Genomic DNA, 20261 nt, shown 5'->3' with positions numbered 1-20261 from the left:
CCATGAAAACTTGTTTATTAATAATACCTGTGTACCGCTTGATATATCTGTTGGGGCACATTAAGTATTCTGTATGCCACTTTTCCAGCGTTATTTCTAGCTTCTTATTCTGTAGTATTCACACTACTGCAACAGATGTCATTGTGTGTCCTACGAGCTATAAATGTGCAAGAGGGGTACAGGGTCATCATAATGGAATCATATCAATATGACACAAGGTGTAGATCTGGCCCATGTGTTTTACTTTATATGGGACAGTCTACTATTAGGCAGAGTGAGGCAGATGCTAGGTGGTGAGGAGTAGCAGGGAGATGTTGGAGGACAGAGCTGTATGTGCCATGTGGCCTGCCCTTTGCACCCCCTAAGCTAGCCCACTGCCCTCGGTGCAGTTGAAGACTTTGGACCATTCAGTGTCAAAGTAAGATTCAAAGTCTGGCCAGCTTCTGTACATGTAATGGGAGAGGGCCCCATGGTGTCCTTCAGCTTAGGCAGTTAAATGTCTTCGATCGCTCCTGAGGACAGTACTCTATTTGAAGTCCTCTACTGGACATCCTTTATGTCCAGGGCTGTCCAGTCTACTCTGGCAACATTACAGGACCTAATAATGCTATCCACAACTTCAGGGTTCATACACCTGCTCATCTTCCAATGTGATATATGCCATCTTTTGCCAGCAATGCCCTACTGCATTCTGTGCAGGTCAAACAGGCGGGCATCTATGCAAAATAAGTGGGCACAAATTTGAAATAAGGAATGGTAATGTTCAGAAACCAGTTGGGGAACATTTCAGCCTTCAAGGACACTCTGTCAATGAGTGACCTTGGCAATTAATTCTACAGCAATTAATGAACACAGGCATTTCAAAGATAGATATCAATGTGAAATTTCCAAAGTACAAGTGATCAAGAGGTCCAGCTTTATTTCCTGTAGTGTGAACAGCCACCTTAAAGTCATTGACAGAATGTTCTAGGAGGTTGAAATGTTTCCCAACTGTTCTTTGAACATTGCCAAATTCACACTTCCCAAACCTCTCCTCTCCTGCTGCCTCTGGGATGCAGAAGGTCAAAGTTATAATTCTGTCCTCACTGTGTCAAATGGAGGACCATGGCATTCTTGGAGAGGTATCCAATTTTGTCCTGAAGGACATGCTCATGGCTTCACACTGAAGGTAAGTGACTCCCTCCTTTTGGGACACCCTTATACTTTCTCCTTTCCTTTTTTTGCTCCCAATAAATTAGTTCTAGAACTCAAAACAAACGGTAGGGATATGCCCTTACTTCTATCAGTCCTTTATGAAAAGTAAGGAAAACAGAAAGGGAACAATGGGGCAGATACTGTTATTCGTTTTGGTTGTCCAGTGAAAGATGTCAGCAAAAAATCAAGAGAGATGACTAGATGGTGCTGTGCTGGTAATGATGGCTGGTCAGTTTCTATACATTTGTATCACTAGTTGTTAAGATTTAAAACCATATTCAGTGGGCAGAATCCAGTGGTGCATTTCTGCCCGTGCCAATTCTCTTCTGCCTCGACAATTGCATTGCACAAGTGGCCACCACTGTTTGCGCAATGACACTTCAGTGCTTCTGGGCCAACCGGAAATAAGTGGGAACATTTCTGGAAGGAGACAGTCAGCAGAGCTTGCATACGGGAGCTCTGCCAACCTGCCTTCTTCCAGAAATGAGTGTTTCCACTTGTTTCGAGGCTTCCCCTAGAAAGTGCTAGATCTTCCTTGTGTAAGCAGTAGGTCCTGCTTGCGCAAATTGGTGGGACCTACCACTTGTGCAACGGAATCAGCGAGGCAGAAAAGAATGGGTGAGGCCATAAATGCCCCATTGGATACTGCCCAGTGTGTTTTCGCATTCATCCATAAGCCTTCTTTAATCGAGCACAAAAATGTCTTTTATATACACCCGTTACCTAGCGCCATTGTTTTGCAACGATGCCATGTTTATTTTGTTTGCATTGTACATTTGTCTTGTTGACCTACTGGCACGATTGCTAGGTGGAGCTGGTCCCAGCTTGAGATCCATGGCAAACCCATGCAACTGTGAAAAGTACCTTCAACAAGATTTGACTGTGGGGGTGGACAGGGGAGAAGGGGCCAGACAGAGCTCAGTTATGGAGCATACTTTGCATGGCAAAGGACCCATGTTCAATATACAATATTCCCTTCCCAGGAAAGACTCTGCTTTGAGATCCTGCTGAGCCATGAGTAGGCAGAACTGGGCAAGCTGGGCAAATATTTTGACTCTGTGAAAGCCAACTTCACACGTTTCATTAAATTTATTTATTTATTTATATTTATTAAATTTATTAATCACCCATCTGGCCGGTCACCCAGCTACTCTGGGTGATGTACAACAATAAAAACAGTTTACACAATAAAATTCAACATTAGAAACATCACATTTCTAAAATTACCCTAGCCCACCCCAAATGCCTGCCTGAACAACCATGTTTTTAATGCATGGCAGAAGCTCATTAAAGAGGGGGCATGGCAGAGTTCCCTAGGGAGGGAGTTCCACAGAGTGGGGGCCACCAAAGAGAAGGCCCTCTCCCTCGTCCTCACCAGCCTAGCTGTCCTGCCTGATGGGACAGAGAGAAGGCCATCCGAGGCTGATCTTGTTGAGCAGCCTATCTGGTGTTGCTGGAGGCGCTCCTTGAGACAGGCTGGGCCGGAGGCATATAGGGTTTTAAAGGTCAAAACCAACATCTTGAATTTGGCCCGGAAAACAACTAGTAGACAGTGCAGCTCCTTCAGCACTGGAGTGATGTGATCTCGCCGGCGGCTGCCTTGAATCAGGCTAGCTGCCGCATTTGTACCAGCTGCAGCTTCCGAACCGTCTTCAAGGGTAACCCCACGTAGAGCGCATTACAGTAGTCTAAATGAGAGGAGACCAGGGCATGTACTGATGGGAGGAGATGGTCGGGAAGGTAGGGGCACAGCCGCCGTATCAGATGGAGTTGGTACAGTGCTGTCCGGCTCACAGCTGACACCTGAGCCTCCATGGACAGCTGGGAGTCTTAAGATGACCCCCAGGCTGCGGACCTGGTCTTTCAAGGGTAGCCATACCTCATTCAACACCAGGTCAACATCCCCCAGCCTCCTCTTGTCTCCCACCAAAAGTACCTCGGTCTTGTCAGGGTTCAGCTTCAGCTTATTCCAGTGGTGCATTTCTGCCCATGCTCATTACATTCAGCCCACTACATGTGCTGTTCTCCTTCCCTCTTCTATTAGGAGTAGATTACTCAGGGGCAGCTTTGTTAGATCAGTTTCTTTCCTCCCCAGAGAAAATCTTTGGAATCCTATGGTACCCTTTCTGGTATTTAGACAGAATAGCAAGTTGAGGATCTAATGTAAATTCTAACATAAAATTAGATTGCAGAGCCTACAAGCTCAGAGCATGCTAGACTAATGTGCAAGGGCTGCAACATCTCAAACTACCAGCTCAAGACTCACAATCATATTGGGCACTAGGTCATGTCTGGTGCTTCACTGCAGGATTAGCCTCTGAAAGCAAAGAACTCCCTTCAGAATACAGTTATACAACAACAATCCAGTGAGGTCATCTAGTGAGTTTTCCAGTAAATTTGATCATCTCAATCCCAATGACCTGGTTGGATGCATATTTGATATGGATGGGCATGCACATCCATAGTCAGTAGTTGTATGTAAGTCATCATTGCACAAGAAAAGAGCTAACATTCATTGTTGATCTAGCCTGCCCATTCCAATGCTATCCAGTTGAAGCTGCAACCCTGAATGCATAGGTAATTACCAGTAATCATCCTTGGTTGGATCCAGGTCAGCATATTTGCCCTTAAATTACTCATGACTACATTTTTAACATTGTTTTCAATGGTAGTAAGTCTTATGGTCCCAGGTGTCATGCGACCACTGGAGTAATTTCCTGAGAAGACAGAACCTTGAGAGCGAGTTGACCCCTCAGAAGACCCTGGCGTTAGCCAAAATGGTCTGGGCCCTCAGGGGTGATGCATTCAAATCTGCCTCCTGGAGAGGTGGATTGCTCAGCTCCTGAGGCAGAGGGGGATGCTGGGCTGCCACCCAGCCCCAGAGAACACCGGCAACTTAAGATTCATGATAGGACGATGGCCAGGTGAAGGAGTTCTTGCTCACTGAAAAGGACTATTCATGACATAGGCTGTCCTCATGAGGAGCACATCTGACAAGCCACTAATGTGTTGCAGTTGAACACTGGGTGGGCTCTGGTAGCTCTCTCTGTATATCAGCTCTCACTTGTAACTGGGGATGTTCTGGAAACAATGCTGTTCGTGCAGCTCTTGTATCTTATACGAGTCGCGTTTGGACCGCCTTTGGACTTCTGCCTGATGCTACCTTTTAAATTCTGATTATACTTGACTGATATTCCAGGCGCTTGACCTGGGCTACATCTCTTGACTTTTCTCTTGAAAATTGTGTTTGCTTGGTAAACTGTGCTTGACTTTCAGCTTGCTTTGGCTTCTCTGTTGCAATTGACTTTGCATTTGCATAACAAGGAACTGAACTTAGTTGAAGTAGGACTCTAAGTGTGACTAACTTGGTCTTGATCCAACCCAGAGTGTCTGCTACCCGTGTAGACGTGTGAGCAGTTTTGCAATCCTAGATTCATCCACAGCTTTAGCACAGTCTTCTTCTCCCACCAGGTAGAGCCAGTCCCAAGTAGTGGATCCAAATGGGATGATAAAGCCCTGAATGGAATCCGCCTGCACTGCACTGCTGGTGCAGTAATTGAGTCTATGGTTGGCCCGTGAGTAGCTTGTTTTTTTTTGCATTCTCTCCTTCTTTGGCTTTATTGTTTACAAAATGATGGTGGGAGGAGCTTAGTTGAAAAACATTATGCTAGGCTAGATCAGCACCAACCAAAGGTAATGTCAGAGTTCATCTGGCTTGTTCTGAGTTCTTAAATGGTACCAGCCCTAGGCTTTTTCTGGGTTTTGACACAACATCGCAGGACCCATACCCTCATGGCAGGACTAGCATCATTGGGCACTAGCCAAGGCCCACACCACGGCAGAGGGCCAATGGAGCTACCTGGCCTAGCTGCTGCTGCTCCCTGCTGTTGTTGCTTGTTCACCCAGGATCTCAGAGTGCCCAGTATCTCAGAGCGCCTGAGCAGTAATAGAAGCAAGGAGAAGGAGCAGCAACCCCTGAGCTTGGCTATAGTCTCAGAGAAAAGGGCAAGTGAAGAGGCAGGGTGAATTTAGGGAGAGCCCCTGTCAAAAGCATCTTGCCCAAGGAACCCCCAAAAGCTGGAGCTGGCATTGCTTTATGGAAATAGACTCCAAATATGTTCAGGAGAACTAGGATTTAACTTTCCCCATACCAGCCTGCCTGTCTCATTTGGGTCTTCTGTAGAAGCCCTTCTCATACCTTTAGCAGGCATGTGTTATGTATTCACAAAGGAAGTGAACATAAAGCAGGGTGCCACCTTTTCTGTGGTGGCACTCCAACTCTGGAATGCTCCCCCCAAAGGATGGCCATATTCCATTTCATCAAACCTGGGCAATCACATTTGTATATTAGGCACTATTTGATTATTATGAATATCAAGGGGTTGGTTAGGAAAGAGTTAACCTCTGCCCTGCTAATTTCACACTCCAAAGTACCTCTTGCTTTATAAATAGGAATTAAAAAGTTGAGCTCTCCTAGATTATTTTGCATGCAACACATATTTGAATCCCTGCAAACTAAATAAAAATTGAGACAATCATCTGTGCTAACCTGTTTAAGGCTGCAATCCTATGCGCACTCTCCTGGAATTAGTCCCATTGAACAGATTGGCGCTCTTACTTCTATGTAAACATGTATAGGACTGCACTATTAGTCTAAGTAACCTTCAGCTCACTGGCAAAGGCTGTAGGGGTTAGGATCATGGGAGAGGGAGTGGGATCTGGAGTTGGAAGGAAGGAGCTGGAAAATGTGAGAGGAGCAACATAGAAGCTGCCTTATACAGAGTCAGACCATGGGTCCATCTAGCCCAGTATTGTCAACTCTGACTGGCACCAATGGCTCTCCAGAGTTTCAGGCAAGAGGTTTTCCTAGCCCTACAAGAAGATGCTGGGGATCAAACCTAGGACTTCTGCATGCAAACTTGTGCTCTCCCCACTGAGCTTCAACCCTTCTAGTTTGGCAGCCATAGGCTTAGCTCAGGAATCTGAAAGAATGGATGACTTGGGAGATCACAATAGGGGATAAGGACATAAAAGGAGGCATGGTGGGTCAGCCAAAGGCCTATCTGGTCCAGTATTCTGTTCACAAAGTGGTCAACCAGTGGGCATGAGTGCTATTGCACTCACCTCAAGTAGGACATGAGTGAAATAGCAGCAGTGTTCCCCAGCAATGGAAGATATGGCCTCCAATACTGGAGGTAATATATTGTCACGTTCCTTTGTCCTCTCCCTTCTCAATCAACATACTCCAGGAAACAAAGCTTCAGGCCAACACTACCCTCAAGTCATGCCACTCGCCCTCCTCCTCCTCTCCCTCTGAACCTTGAGTTCTCATGGTGGAGGAATGGAGGACATCTGTGTGTCAAGGTCTTGGGAAGAAAGTGTCGTTGTTTCTGGGCTCACTAGGGAGGACGCCTCCCTCTGTTCTGGCTGTTCCCATTCTGATTCCGAATCTGAGCTGCCAGACATCTCCACATGCTCAGATTCATTCCTGACATATATAGCCATCATGACTAATACACGTTGCTGGCCTTATCCTCTATGGATGCCTCTTTGCCCTCCTTGCAGAATATGAACTCCAGAAAGGAAGACCAGCTTCCCCTAACTCCAGCTGAATGCCCTTGCCAAAACACTCTATATTTCTAGGACCTTTCCTGTTAACTCACCCTGTAGCATGACCTGTTTTTGGATAGTGGGTAGAGGTGAAACAACTATTAACCATTGATAAGAATGATGCAACTTTGGCTCCAAGGAAAGCAGAAAAACAGGTTGGTCATATTAATCAATCAATTAATTTGTTAATTAAATTTCTTAATCGCCCATCTGGCTGGTCACCCAGCCACTCTGGGTGATGTACAACAGTACAAACCGTTTATATGAAACAGAGTATATACAGTAGCACCTGCAATTTAAACTTCTGCATCCCTGACTCCCTGTGACAAAAATAAAGCACATTACCAGAGATAAGAAAAGGACCTACTATGATCAGATGATGCTCTCTGGGGGCAAAAGCATAATGTGTATGTGGCTGCGTGAAGTAGGGATGTATGAAAGGCACTTACCTTTTGCGGATTATGTTGATGGTGGGGGGGGGAGGCGCTCCGTTCCTCCCCCCCCAGAATCCTGGCCAGCCGGCTGTGCTCCGCAGGGATTCTGCGGAGCCGCTGGTCAGCTCCGCCAGCAGCCGGACATCAGCAGCCGGACGTAGCGTCCCTGCAGTCAGCCATGATAGGCTACGTAAATGTTTACATAGCCTATCACGGCTGACTTAAAAAAGCAACAACAACAATGCGCGTACGCAAATGGCGGCGGCTGTGGCCGCCGCCATTTGCGTACGCTTGTTGTTGTTGTGTTTTTTTTAAGTCAGCCGTGATAGGCTACGTAAACATTTACGTAGCCTATCACGTTTTTTTTAAAAACTTGCCCATGATAGGCTACGTAAATCTTTATGTAGCCTATCACTTTTTTTTTTTTAACTGGAAATGGCGGCAGAGCCGCCGCCGGAGCCGCCGCCGCCAGGAAGATCCACCCCAGGTAAGTCTCGTCCTGGGGGGTGGCGGGGGGGTGGCAGACCATTCTGCCACCGATTTCGGGGGGCCGCATGCGCTGGCATTCGGCCTCCCCGAGATCCGTGGCGGAATTCTCTGACATCCCTAGCATGAAGCTCAGCGGCGCATGGGGCTTCTGCAAGCAACTGAGCACCAGATTGGGGATGGGAAGAAGTCACAGAGGGAGCTGTTGAGTTAAACTGACCTGAAGTGTGTTTTGCAGCAGTTGGAGGGTGGGTGTATTTTGGGCTGGAAAATCAATCCTACCATTGGTAAAAAGTTCCCAGATGGGGTGAAGCAGCAGTGGCAATATTGCAACATTGTAAGGCACTTTTTAACAAACCTGGGACTAGGGATGTACAAGTCTTTTGTTCCTGTTCGCAAATCATGTCAAGATATCCTGACTGCAAATGCAAGCAGGAGCACAATTCTCGGGACATTTTTGCCAGTTCCTGAACTTCCGTTTGCCTTCAAAAGTGCACATTTGTGCAGCTGTGCACTTCTGAAAATGTGAACTTGTGCAGGTACTGTTACAAAGTGTGCTTTAATTTACATGAATGTGCATATTACATACATGTAAACCAAACACATACATGAGGGATCTTTCGGCTTTAAGCTCTGGGCGTTTAGGAAAACCTGATACCCCCAAAAGCTGAGAAGTCGGAGACCACAATAAAGCCATTTATTTGAAAGTAATTCTTTGTTTTATTAAAGAAAAATTAAAATGAGTTAAAATCACACATCAGGGGAATTAGAATCATACATCAACACTGAGAAGGCTAAAGATAACAAGCATGTAAAGTCAATAATGAAGCTCGGTGTGCTGGGATGCATACAAAATCGTGCGTGTGTGTTCAAAAAAGAACAGTTTTGATTTCTAGCAAGCAGTATGTGTGTTTAAAACTTCGGGGTGATGGAAATGCAACACCTCAAAGAGCAGTTTTAACTCCTAATGAGGAGTGAATGAGTGACTCTCTCTCTCTCTCTCTGTGCACGCGGCAGATCCTGGAGAAGGGGGAAGAGAGGGTATGGGGGAAGAAAGAAGTGTCAGCCTGGGATAATTTGGATTGGGGAAGAAACAGACTATTAGAGCAAATGCAGGGTTTTGGAAGAAAAAGGGATGGAGAGATGTATAAGAGCCCAGGGAGTTCTAAAGCTAAGGGATTTTGGAGTTTGGAATGGGGTGGAATATTAGGAAAAGGGAGGAAAAGGAATAATTGGAGTGGACCACTTAGAAGGAAAATAGAAGATAATGCAAATATTTACCTCTCCGTATCTGCTGAGTTGTGAAGTAATGGGAAGCTCTGTAGAGATTCTTCTCTGAAAAATGAGAGACAGAGGAGGAAAAAGGGGGTTGCTGTTCCAAGCAGAAAGTATGAAAGGTTCCCCCTTGGATGGAGGGAATCCTTTTCCTTTTCTCCCTCACGGTGTGATCCGTCGTTTTGAGTTGCTCTTTTTATCTCTTCTCAGGATTTAGTAATCAAAATAAAACAAGTTCTTCTTTCAAGATTGCTCCTAGATGTTGGAAAATGGATTTTTAGGTGTCAGACATTAAGGGAAGAAAGACTGTTTTCTTTGTGATGTGAGAAAAGGATGGGAGTTTTTGCATGTCTCTGGCTGTCATAGGCCCAAATGACCAAGATAGCCAGGGGGATTTTGGTGATTGTCTTAAACAAAGATGACAGATAGGGTCATGTAGGCATGCCTGCTTACACAATATTGGTTTTCAGGATCCTTCCATTTGGCTTAAACAACAAGGTTTAAACAACCTTGGCTTAAACAACAAATCAGCACAAATTGGGTGGGGTGGTGGTGGGGTTCTGTGGTTGTTGTCCTAAGGCACAATCTGAACTTTGCAAGTGTTAACACTGAGTAATTAAGGCAATCAGAGCACAATGGCTGCCCAGAAAGTTGAATTAGATGAATAAAGGGAAGACAGGCCTATCAGAAAAGATAGAGTTCAATGGGTAATAGTCATAAGAGTCAAAAGTGAAATCTTTGTGTGAAAAGTGAAACACTTCAAACTATCAGAAGCTGCAGCTGGGGTTGGACTCAATGGTCTTATATAGGTCCCTTCCAACCCTACTATTCTATGAACTCCAGGAGATTTCAGTCTCCATAATGCCCAGCTTTTGAATCTCGCTGAGTCTGCACAATGTTTATAAAAACAGCCAAACTGCTTTCAATGCAGCACAACAGTGCATCTGTTTTTAGCATTGATCTGCTTTCAGTGCAGTCCTATACATGTCTACTCAAGAGTAAGTCCCACTGGACTTACTCCTAGGTAAATGGGCTTGCCTCCCAGATAAGCCTTAGACTTACTCCTAGGTAAATGGACTTGCCTTCCAGATAAGCCTTAGAGATGTAAAGGATGGTTTATTATTTGTGCTTTGTTCTATTTTGAAGACAATGAGGCATATCTCTAGAGCAGCCTTCCCCAACCTGGCATCCTCCAGATGTGTTGGACTGCAACTCCCATAATTCCCAGCCAGCAGAGCCAATGGCCTTGGGAATTATGGGAATTGCAGTCCAACTTATCTGAAGAGCACAAGAAGTCTGCTCTAGAAGGACAAATGTATTGATCAGGTCATTAACATTACAGATGTAGTAAGCATTCAGTCAGGGGAGCTTGCAAACATGAGTGTCTCCCCATGGAATGCTTGCAGTCAGGATTGGAGCAAACAAGCCCATGCTTGTGCCAACCTTGCCTACCCTTGTCTGCTCCTCCAACTTATCTTCTGGCAGGGTCAGGTGGTGGAGACGGCCGATGCTCCACATTCCTGTGGAGCATCCTTTTCCCACTTGCAGGTGGACTGGGACTACAAAGCCCAGCACCTCTCATGGCAAAATTAAACAATATGAATCCCAGTTCACGCTCTGGTACAAAAATGGCACTCTATGCTAGTCCCTGGGCACTCTCTTTAGTGGGAGTAGTGTGCAGCATATTTCCCTATTGGGAGGAGACTGGGACTTGTAGTCCCCAGTGCAAGACCACCATCAGCAGCAGGTATGGTTGGGCACCTGTCGAGGGCCCACACTCAGCAGGGGCCCACTGACAAGAGCCCCCTGGACTCGCTCCTTCTCTTTGCCATTGCAACCTGATTATTCATCCACATTTCAGTCTGGTCCAGACAATGGTGATGGTGAGAAGGAGGTAGGGATGTCAGAGAATTCTGCCACAGACTGAAATGGGATCGAATTCCCTTCAGTCCGTGCCATGGAATCCTCTGCGGAATGGCACTACGAGGTCCTGCGGAGCCAGCAGTCATGTGGCTTTTTTTCCCGTCATCCACAAAGAGTCGTGGAATTTTTGTAAATAAAAACGCAACGTAGTATATTCCGATAATAAATACGTAAGTCTTTTTTAAAAAAAAATGAGTTGTGCTCACCGCCTTGTTTGTGGGTGTTCTTTTTGAACTGAAATCCTCCGTCTCCGTTTACTTTCAGCCAAAACACTTCCTCTTCCTAGGGACTTCCCAAAAGAAGGCTGTCTTAGGTGTGCCTGAGCAACAAACTCTTTGTTTAAAGCAACGCTGTTTTAAAGAAAGAAAAAACCTTTTAAAATGACCATGCCACTCCAGGACCAGCATGGTCATTTAAAAAGGTTTTTTCTTTAAAACAGCGTTGCTTTAAATAAAGGGTTTGTTGCTCAGGCACACCTAAGACAGCCTTCTTTTGGGAAGCCCCTAGGAAGAGGAAGCATTTTGGCTGAAAGTAAACAGAGACGGAGGATTTCAATTTTTTAAAAAACAACACGTAAATATTTACAAAAATAGCAATTCTTACGGAAGTTATGCAGACTCACGGAGACGGCTGGGCACCGGAATTACAGTTGTCAGTATGGATTTATCTTCGTAATTTTCAGGGTGGGAAAAAAAGAGGAGAATTCTGGGGGCTTGTGAACGGCGGAACGGAGCACTGGCCACAAACTGTGGAAGTCAAATGGCGCGGAAGGTACACAATTCGTACATCCTAGGAGGAGGAGCAGGAGATGCCCCTGCCTGCTTGCTCCCTGGGTCTCTGCCTGTCCAGCAAGCACGTGGGGACAGTGATGAGGACAGGGATGAGGGGCAAGAGCAGCACTGGCAATGGCAGTGAGAAGGCTGCCTCGCTGAGGAAGGGGGCCTGATGAGGGTGTCTTGGCCTGGAGCTGGCACTGCCCCAGCCCGTGCCCTGGCAGGGAAAGACAGTCTGCTGGGACCTGGGGAACCTGCCACTGCCATCATCTGGGGGTGGAGGTGCACAGAAGGAAGGAGGGGCAAAGGTGGGCATTTTGTGAACGTGGAAATAGAACACGTGTGAAGCCCTCATCACTGTCAGCACCTGCTTGTGTGCCCACAAGCCTCTTGACCTCTTTGGGGGTGAACAGAGCGACATGCGTTCCTTTCTAATGAGCATGATTGCCTTCCTTGACAGGTGGGGAAGTTGGACAGGGATTCAGTATTGCCCCCGAGACGGTCTGGTCCCGTTCTCCCTGCGAGTGGAGCCCTCGTGAGGGAGAGGCGACGATACAGCAGCCAGTAACATCCAGTGCACCTGTGTGGAGAAGAAACTGCATGGACGGGCCATGGACTTGGCTGGGGTCGCTTCGGCCCATGGAGCCATCGCTGCTAGGCCGGCTCCATGTGTGGAATCCAAACGAAGGCTTGGCAGGCGACGACACAACGCTGAACGACGTGAAGCTCTTCTGCTGTAGCTGAACCACAGGCGTCTCCCCTCCCCACAGCATATCTGGCAGGTTTTCCATAACGCTGGAAAAAATAAAATAGCCATCGTGACTACGAGCCATGGATAGCCTTATCCTCCTTTCAGTTCAGTCCATAATTTCCATCTTTTATTTACTCACATTTCGGGAAGAAACAAGACCACTCCATGGCCAGCCCATTGCACTCCAGCCTTTTCTGTATTGCTTCCCCATTTCTCCCCAAGCCTGATTTGTGGTGACTTTCTTTCATTTACAACTAGTGACAGGACCCAGCTTTGCACAGATTGAAATTTTTGTGAACTGCCCAGAGAGCTTTGGCTATTGGGCAGTATAGGAATGAATGAATGAATGAATGAATGAATAAATATAAATAAAAACAGTTTGATGCAGCAAAGCATCAGAAAACTTATGCAGCTGTCACAGTTGGACACACTGTCTCCATCCCAACTGAGTGAAGCATACCCTCTTGCACCCCTGGGAATGGCCCCTGCTGTGGTGTACCCCTGTGGCTCCCTGAGGGAGGGGTTTGTCCATTCCTCTGAGAGGGCTGCCCCACAGCAGGGGCAGGGGGCAGGTGTATAACTTGTTCCCTCAGTCTGCTCCCTCCAGGACAGCATCTACATGGAGATGCTTTCTGGAGTGATTTTGTTTAAATCCGGATTTTCATGAAATCGGGTTTGCCTCCCCCCTCGGGGGGGGGGAACGGTAGCCAGTAAAGCAGTGTATTGATTTTTTTTAAAAAAAAGAAAACGTTTTCTCAGGGCAAACAGCACCTGCAGCCGTATTGGTTGGGGGCTGGGTGGGCGGAGTCCTGCAATTAGAACTGAATGTCATCCAGTGTGTAGCAGAGGCTTCTTCCCCTCCCCCTCCCCATATCTGCGATCCGTGAAGGGCAGTAGAAGAGAGTTACTTCCAAGTAAAAATGTTTAGCCAGCGCCTCTCCTCCTGGCCACCATTTCTCGGTGGGAATAAGAGTCACTTTGGGGGCAATCCCTTTTAAGAATTGTTGAGCTTATGTGCACGTTCTCAGCAGAGCAGTTTTAAAGCAACAGGGCTGGCTTTTTGCCCCCTCCCCACTCCTCCACTCAATGAATATTTAAAACCACAGGCATTCTTCCAACCCCTCTGCTCCTGTACTTGGCAAAGTGCAATTGAAAGCAATGAGTTACTTCCAGGTAGACAAATTTAAACCTCTGCTCTCCCCATGTCCCCCCGCCTGCAACTTTCCCTTCCTCAGTGCTGCTCCCTCCAGCCCGTGCCGAAGCCAGCTGGACCCCCAAACTTCATTAAAGCTGCTGTGATGGGAAAATGAGTTTGCAAAATGAGTTTGCAAACTCCATCACAAAATGGGTTTGCAAAAACACACCCACCCCAAAACCAGATTTACGGCATGAAAAGCAGCACTAGCTATGGAGGGGTGTGTGCGTCATGTGCCCCGATTGTCTGGGAGACACAGTAGAACCAGAGTAAATGCCCCATTTAGATGGGCCCCAGGTTTCAAATGGCATTAACTGTAAAGCCATGTGCTGGTTAGGGAAGTCTTCCACCTAGTGACTGAAGATGGTACTGCAGGCACAAATGTACAAACACGTTTAAATTACAGTATAGGGTCAACAACTGCATACACTTAATGTTAAATAAGCAAGTCAAAGATCATCATTTGCAATCATTTTTGGTCTAATTTTAAAAACGATATTTAAAAACCTTGCAACTTTCTGGCTAATGTTAATATTGTGCCCCTCCAAACAGATTTGACGTAGTACTACATCTTAATGACTAGAATGGGATGCCAAAATTTCCTGAATCAATTTTGCTCTAGCCCCCCAAAATGTTTATAATAAAACACATCTATCAATGTTTCAGTACCCCCAGAATCACAAGGACAGAGTCTCAAAGGAGTGGGTATTCCTCCATAATGGCTTTCTAACAATCGGGACTGCATCACATTAAACCTCAGTAATATGAGAGCCACACAGTCCTTTGGGGCAGTAAAATTCTGTAAATACGAAATGCTTTGCAATGGACTGGAAAATGTCAGCTGATGAACTAAAGGTGAACAAGTATCGTCAGCTTGTGCCAACTGGTTCTATCAATATCCTGAACTCTCTGTCTCATTCAAGATCATTCAAGTTGCTCCACAGATGTCAATGAAAAACCAAGCACATGTAGTAACTGAGGAATACTTTCTACTATATAGCTTCATAAGAATAGATTGCTTCATAGTACTAAAAGGGCCTTTTAGTGTGGAAGTCATAAACAGTGTGGAAGTAATAAACAGTGCTCAGTTTTGAACTATTTTAGATGATGCAGATGTGGCATAGTACCCAAGCTTGCTCCAAGTTTCTGGGACTCTGCATGTACTGTTTGTTGGAGTTTGTATTTCTTACACTGCCTGTTGCTTCCCAGTACTGCATATCCAATAGGTTCAATGGAAGAGGAACATATGAAGCTGTGTTATACTGAGTCAGAGAGCAAAGTCACAGTGGCTGGAACATCTGGGAGCTGGTGAGAGAGTTTGCTGTTTAATGTATAGCCAGTAGCTCTCTAAGCGTAACAACATAAGACAAGCTGTGCTGGATCAGACCAAGGTCCATCTAGTCCAGCGTTCTGTTCACTCATTGGCCAACCAGCTGTCCATGGGAAACCCACAAGCGGGACATGAGTGCAACAGCAACTGGGGTACATAGGCATACTGATTCTGATACTGCAGGGAGCATACCGCCATCAGGATTAGTAGCCACTGATAGCCTTATCCTCCATGAATTTGTTCAATCCCCTTTTAAAGCCATCCAAATTGGTGGCCATCGTGGTAGCAAATTCTACAGTTAAACTATGCTATGTGAAGAAGGACTTCCTTATATCTGCCCTGAATCTCCCACCAGTCAATTTCATGGGATGGCCCCACTGGGTTCTAGAATTATTAGAGAGGGAGAAAAATGCCTCTCCATCCACTTCCTCCACACCGTGCATAATTTTGTACACTAAAGGGCTGTGGGGGATCTTCTGGTTGGTATGACTGGTGCTCCTGTTGAAACCTGGGCTACTCTATGGGATATGGAATTGACTAGGGTAATTGACCCAAACTCCCCCTTGGCAGAGCCAGATTAGCTCCTTGGTACACCTTGGAGCTGAGGACAGTGAAGCAAGTGGAATGTTGACGGGAACACAAGTGGAGAAAGACTTGTGCTGAATCTGACCAAACACTGGTTAGAGATTATTATGTAGCTGACCATGTGGCAGTGAGGGTAGCAAAGAATAAATTATTTTTCACCTCCATTGCAATTTCACAGTGTTGTCCACCAGAGTTGTTTCAGCTGGTGAAGGGGTTATCACAATCTGACCCTGAGAAGGAAGTGGTCACACCCTGATATTTCCCTGGATTTCCTGGAAGCAAATGAAGTTGTCTCCTTTCCGCATTTATTGCTGCACAAGGTTGAAGGTTCAGACAGCATTATTGCTCTAACCACTGTACCTTACGTCCTTCAGTAGAACTCAAGGAATCCTCTCAGCTCCTATCAATGCAGGAAACTGTTCACTTGCCTCATCCGAAATCTCATAGAGAGATGGGACTACCATTTTTCTCAGTTATATTTCTGCCTCAGTTTTTTTTAACCCACAGCTTGCATCAACTCCACTCATTGCAGCCAATGTTGAAGGATCATGGAAGCTGTAGGCCAAAATACCTAGAGGGCCACAAGTTGCGCACCTGTGGTATAGGTGGACAAAGACTACAAACTGGGATTCAAGGGAAGTCTGACCAAAAGAAACCCAGCCATATTCCTGGGGTATATGTTGATATATGGGGTATAAATTGACATATGTTTCTTTACCTAGATCCAGAACAGATGACCTTCCATGGATCTCTGTGTCAGAACTGTGCTCCCCTTGATGCTCTCCTGCTGTGTTTGGGATACTGAAAGCTGACAATATCATTCTATCCTCATGGTGCCAAGAAAACAATAGGGAGATGGCACAATTTTGTCCCACTGTTATGCTATTTATTTATTTATTTATTTATTTATTATTTAATTTATTAATCGCCCATCTGGCTGGTCACCCAGCCACATACAATAAAACAATAAAATTCTACAATAAAAACATTTTCTAAAATACCCTAACCCACCCCAAATGCCTGCCTGAACAGCCACGTTTTTAATGCACGCCGGAAGCTCATTAAAGAGGGGGCATGACAGAGTTCCCTAGGGAGGGAGTTCCACAGAGTGGGGGCCACTACAGAAAAGGCCCTCTCCCTCGTCCCCACCAGTCTAGCTGTCCTGGCTGATGGGACAGAGAGAAGGCCATTCAAGGCTGATCTTGTTAAGCGGCCTGTCCGGTGCTGCTGGAGGCGCTCCTTAAGATAGGCTGGGCCGGAACCATATAGGGTTTTAAAGGTCAAAACCAACACCTTGAATTTGGCCCGGAAAACAACTGGTAACCAGTGCAGCTCCTTCAGCACTGGAGTGATGTGATCTCGCCGGGGGCTGCCTTTAATCAGGCAAGCCGCCGCGATCTGTACCAGCTGCAGCTTCCGAACCGTCTTCAAGGGTAACCCCACGTAGAGCGTATTACAGTAGTCTAAATGAGAGGAGACCAGGGCATGTACTACCGATGGGAGCAGATGATCGGGAAGGAAGGGGCACAGCTGCCCTATCAGATGGAGTTGATACAGTGCTGTCCGGCTCACAGCTGACACCTGAGCCTCCATGGACAGCTGGGAGTCCAAAATGACCCCCAGGCTGCGGACCTGGTCTTTCAAGGGTAGCCGTACCCCATTCAACACCAGGTCAACATCCCCCAACCTCCTCTTGTCTCCCACCAAAAGTACCTCGGTCTTGTCAGGGTTCAGCTTCAGCTTATTCCTCCCCATCCAGCCACTCACCATCTCCAGACATTTGGACAGGGATTCTATGGCCAACCTTGGTGAAGATTTGAATGAGAGGTAGAGCTGCGTGTCATCCGCATATTGATGACACTGCACCCCAAACCTCCTGATGATAGCCCCCAGCGGCTTCACATAGATGTTAAATAGCATCGGGGAGAGGATGGAACCCTGTGGCACTCCACAAGTTAGTGGCCACGGGTCCAAAACCTCCTCTCCCAGTGCTACCCTCTGGTACCTGCCAGAGAGGAAGGACCGGAACCACCGCAATACAGTGTCTCCAATGCCCAACCCCTCCAGGCGGTCCAGGAGGATACCATGGTCAACGGTATCAAAAGCCGCTGAGAGGTCGAGGAGAACAAGGAAGGGGCATTCACCCCTATCCAGAGCCCTCCTCATATCATCTGCCAAGGCGACCAAGGCTGTTTCTGTCCCATGCCCAAGCCTGAAGCCCGACTGAAATGGGTCTAGATAATCAGTTTCTTCCAAGTGTGCCTTCAACTGCACCGCCACCACCCGCTCAATCACCTTGCCCAAAAATGGCAGATTTGAGACTGGGCGAAAGTTGTTCAGAACTTGAGGATCCAAAGAGGGCTTCTTTAAGAGTGGTCTTATCACTGCCTCCTTGAGGGCTGATGGCATCACTCCCTCCTCAAGGGAGGCGTTCACCACCGCCCTGATCCCCTCACCCAGTCTCTCTCTGCAGCCCATAATGAGCCAAGATGGGCAAGGATCAAGTAAGCAGGTGGTCGGCCGTACAGATGAAAGCACCTTGTCCACTTCATCACCTTATGGTTTCTCATCAGAAGAAGAAACTACATGATGGACCTTAATAATTTTCTCGAAGAAAAATACATCCTTCAGGCTATCTAGATAGCACCCCAATCAATACACCATCGTATATCAATTTTCATGCCAAAGGTGAGGTTTTGGCCAGTGCATGGGGTTGACCATGCCATGGCGTGGGCCGTTCACATGTTTTACCCTGCTCCCTTGGGAGTGGTACTGACATGCCAGCCTCTGAGCTGGGCTGAAGCCCTGTGGCCCACTCCTAGGCCCCCCCCATTCCATTGGGGATTGGGCTGTGTATCCCCTTTCCCTTTGACTTGAATCCAGCCCGATCCCATCCACACTGAAGTTCTGACCATGATGTTGTTCAGTCGTTAAGTCGCGTCCGACTCTTCGTGACCCCATGGACCATAGCACACCAGGCCTTCCTGTCCTCCTCTTTCTCCCGGAGTGTGCTCAAGTTCATATTCATTGCATCGGTGATGCTATCTAGCCATCTCATCCTCTGCCGTCCCCTTCTCCTTTTGCCTTCAGTCCTTCCCAGCATCAGGGTCTTTTCCAGGGAGTTTTCTCTTCGCATTAGGTGGCCAAAATATTGGAGCTTCAGCTTCAGTATCTGTCCTTCCAATGAGCACTCAGGGTTGATTCCCTTTAGGATGGACTGATTTGACCTCCTTGCAGTCCAGGGGACTCGTAAGAGTCTTCTCCAGCACCACAGTTTGAAAGCATCACTTCTTCGGCGCTCAGCCTTCCTTATAGTCCAGCTCTCACAGCCATACATTACTACTGGGAAAACCATAGCTTTGATTAGACGGACCTTTGTCGGCAAGGTGATGTCTCTGCTTCTTACTATGCTGTCTAGGTTTGCCATAGCTTTCCTCCCAAGGAGCAAGTGCCTTTTAATGTCATGGCTACAGTCACCGTCTGCGGTGATCTTGGAGCCCAAGAAAGTAAAATCTGTCACTGCTTCCATTTCTTCCCCTTCTATATGTCAGGAAGTGATGGGGACAGATGCCATGATCTTAGTTTCTTTAATGTTGAGTTTCAAACCAGCTTTTGCACTCTCCTCTTTCACCCTCAACAAGAGGCTCTTTAGATCCTCTTTGCCTTCTGCCATTAGGGTGGTATCATCTGCGTATCTGATGTTGTTGATAATTCTCCCGGCAATCTTAATTCTGACCTGTGATTCATCCAACCCGGCGTTTCTCATGATGTACTCTGCATATAAGTTAAATAAGCAGGGTGACAATATGCAGGCTTGTCATACTCTTTTCCCAATTTTGAACCAATCGGTTGTTCCATGTCTGGTTCTTATTGTTGCTTCTTGACCCTTGTACAGATTTCTCAGGAGACAGGTAAGGCGGTCTGGAACTTCCATCTCTTTCAGAATTTGCCAAAGTTTGTTGTGATCCACACAATCAAAGGCTTGAGCGTAGTCAATGAAGCAGAAATAGAGGTTTTTCTGGAATTCTCTTGCTTTCTCCATGATCCAGCGAATGTTGGCAATTTGATCTATAGTTCCTCTGCCTCTTCGAAACCCAGCTTGTACTTCCGGTAGTTCTTGGTTCACATGCTGCTGAAGCCTAGCTTGTAGGATATGGAGCATAACCTTGCTGGCATGTGAAATGAGCGCAATTGTACGGTAGTTTGAACACTCTTTGGCATTGCGCTTCTTTGGAACTGGAATGTAAACTGACCTTTTCCAGTCTTGTGGCCACTGTTGAGTGTTCCAAATTTGTTGGCATATTGAGTGCAGCACTTTAACAGCATCATCTTTTAGGATCTTAAATAGCTCAGCTGGAATACTGTCATCTCCGCTAGCTTTGTTGTTACTAATGCTTCCTAAGGCCCACTTGACTTTACTCTCGAGGATGTCTGGCTCAAGTTCAGTGACCACACTATTGTGGCTATCAGGGACATTCAGATCTTTCCTGTATAGTTCTTCTGTGAATTCTTCCCACCTCTTCTTAATCTCATCTGCTTCTGTTAGGTCCCTGCCTTCTTTGTCCTTGATCATGCCCGTCTTTGCGCAAAACATTCCCTTGAAATCTCCAATTTTCTTGAAAAGATCTCTAGTCTTTCCCATTCTATTGTTTTCCTCGATTTCTTTGCATTGTTCATTTAAGAAGGCTTTCTTGTCTCTCCTTGC

The 20261-nt window shown here is 46.5% G+C and overlaps 1 pseudogene; it reads left to right on the top strand.

Moving 5' to 3' along the window:
• Positions 1–979: 979 nt before the first annotated feature.
• Positions 980–12439, top strand: LOC146349471 (vitelline membrane outer layer protein 1-like; annotated as a pseudogene).
• Positions 12440–20261: the final 7822 nt, after the last annotated feature.

The sequence above is a fragment of the Heloderma suspectum genome, chromosome 3, assembly GCF_057233095.1.
Source record: "Heloderma suspectum isolate Gila_16-S chromosome 3, 16-S_ref, whole genome shotgun sequence".
Lineage (NCBI taxonomy): Eukaryota > Metazoa > Chordata > Lepidosauria > Squamata > Helodermatidae > Heloderma > Heloderma suspectum.
Note: the sequence above shows the minus strand (reverse complement) of the source record. Positions and strands in the feature narration are given on the sequence as shown.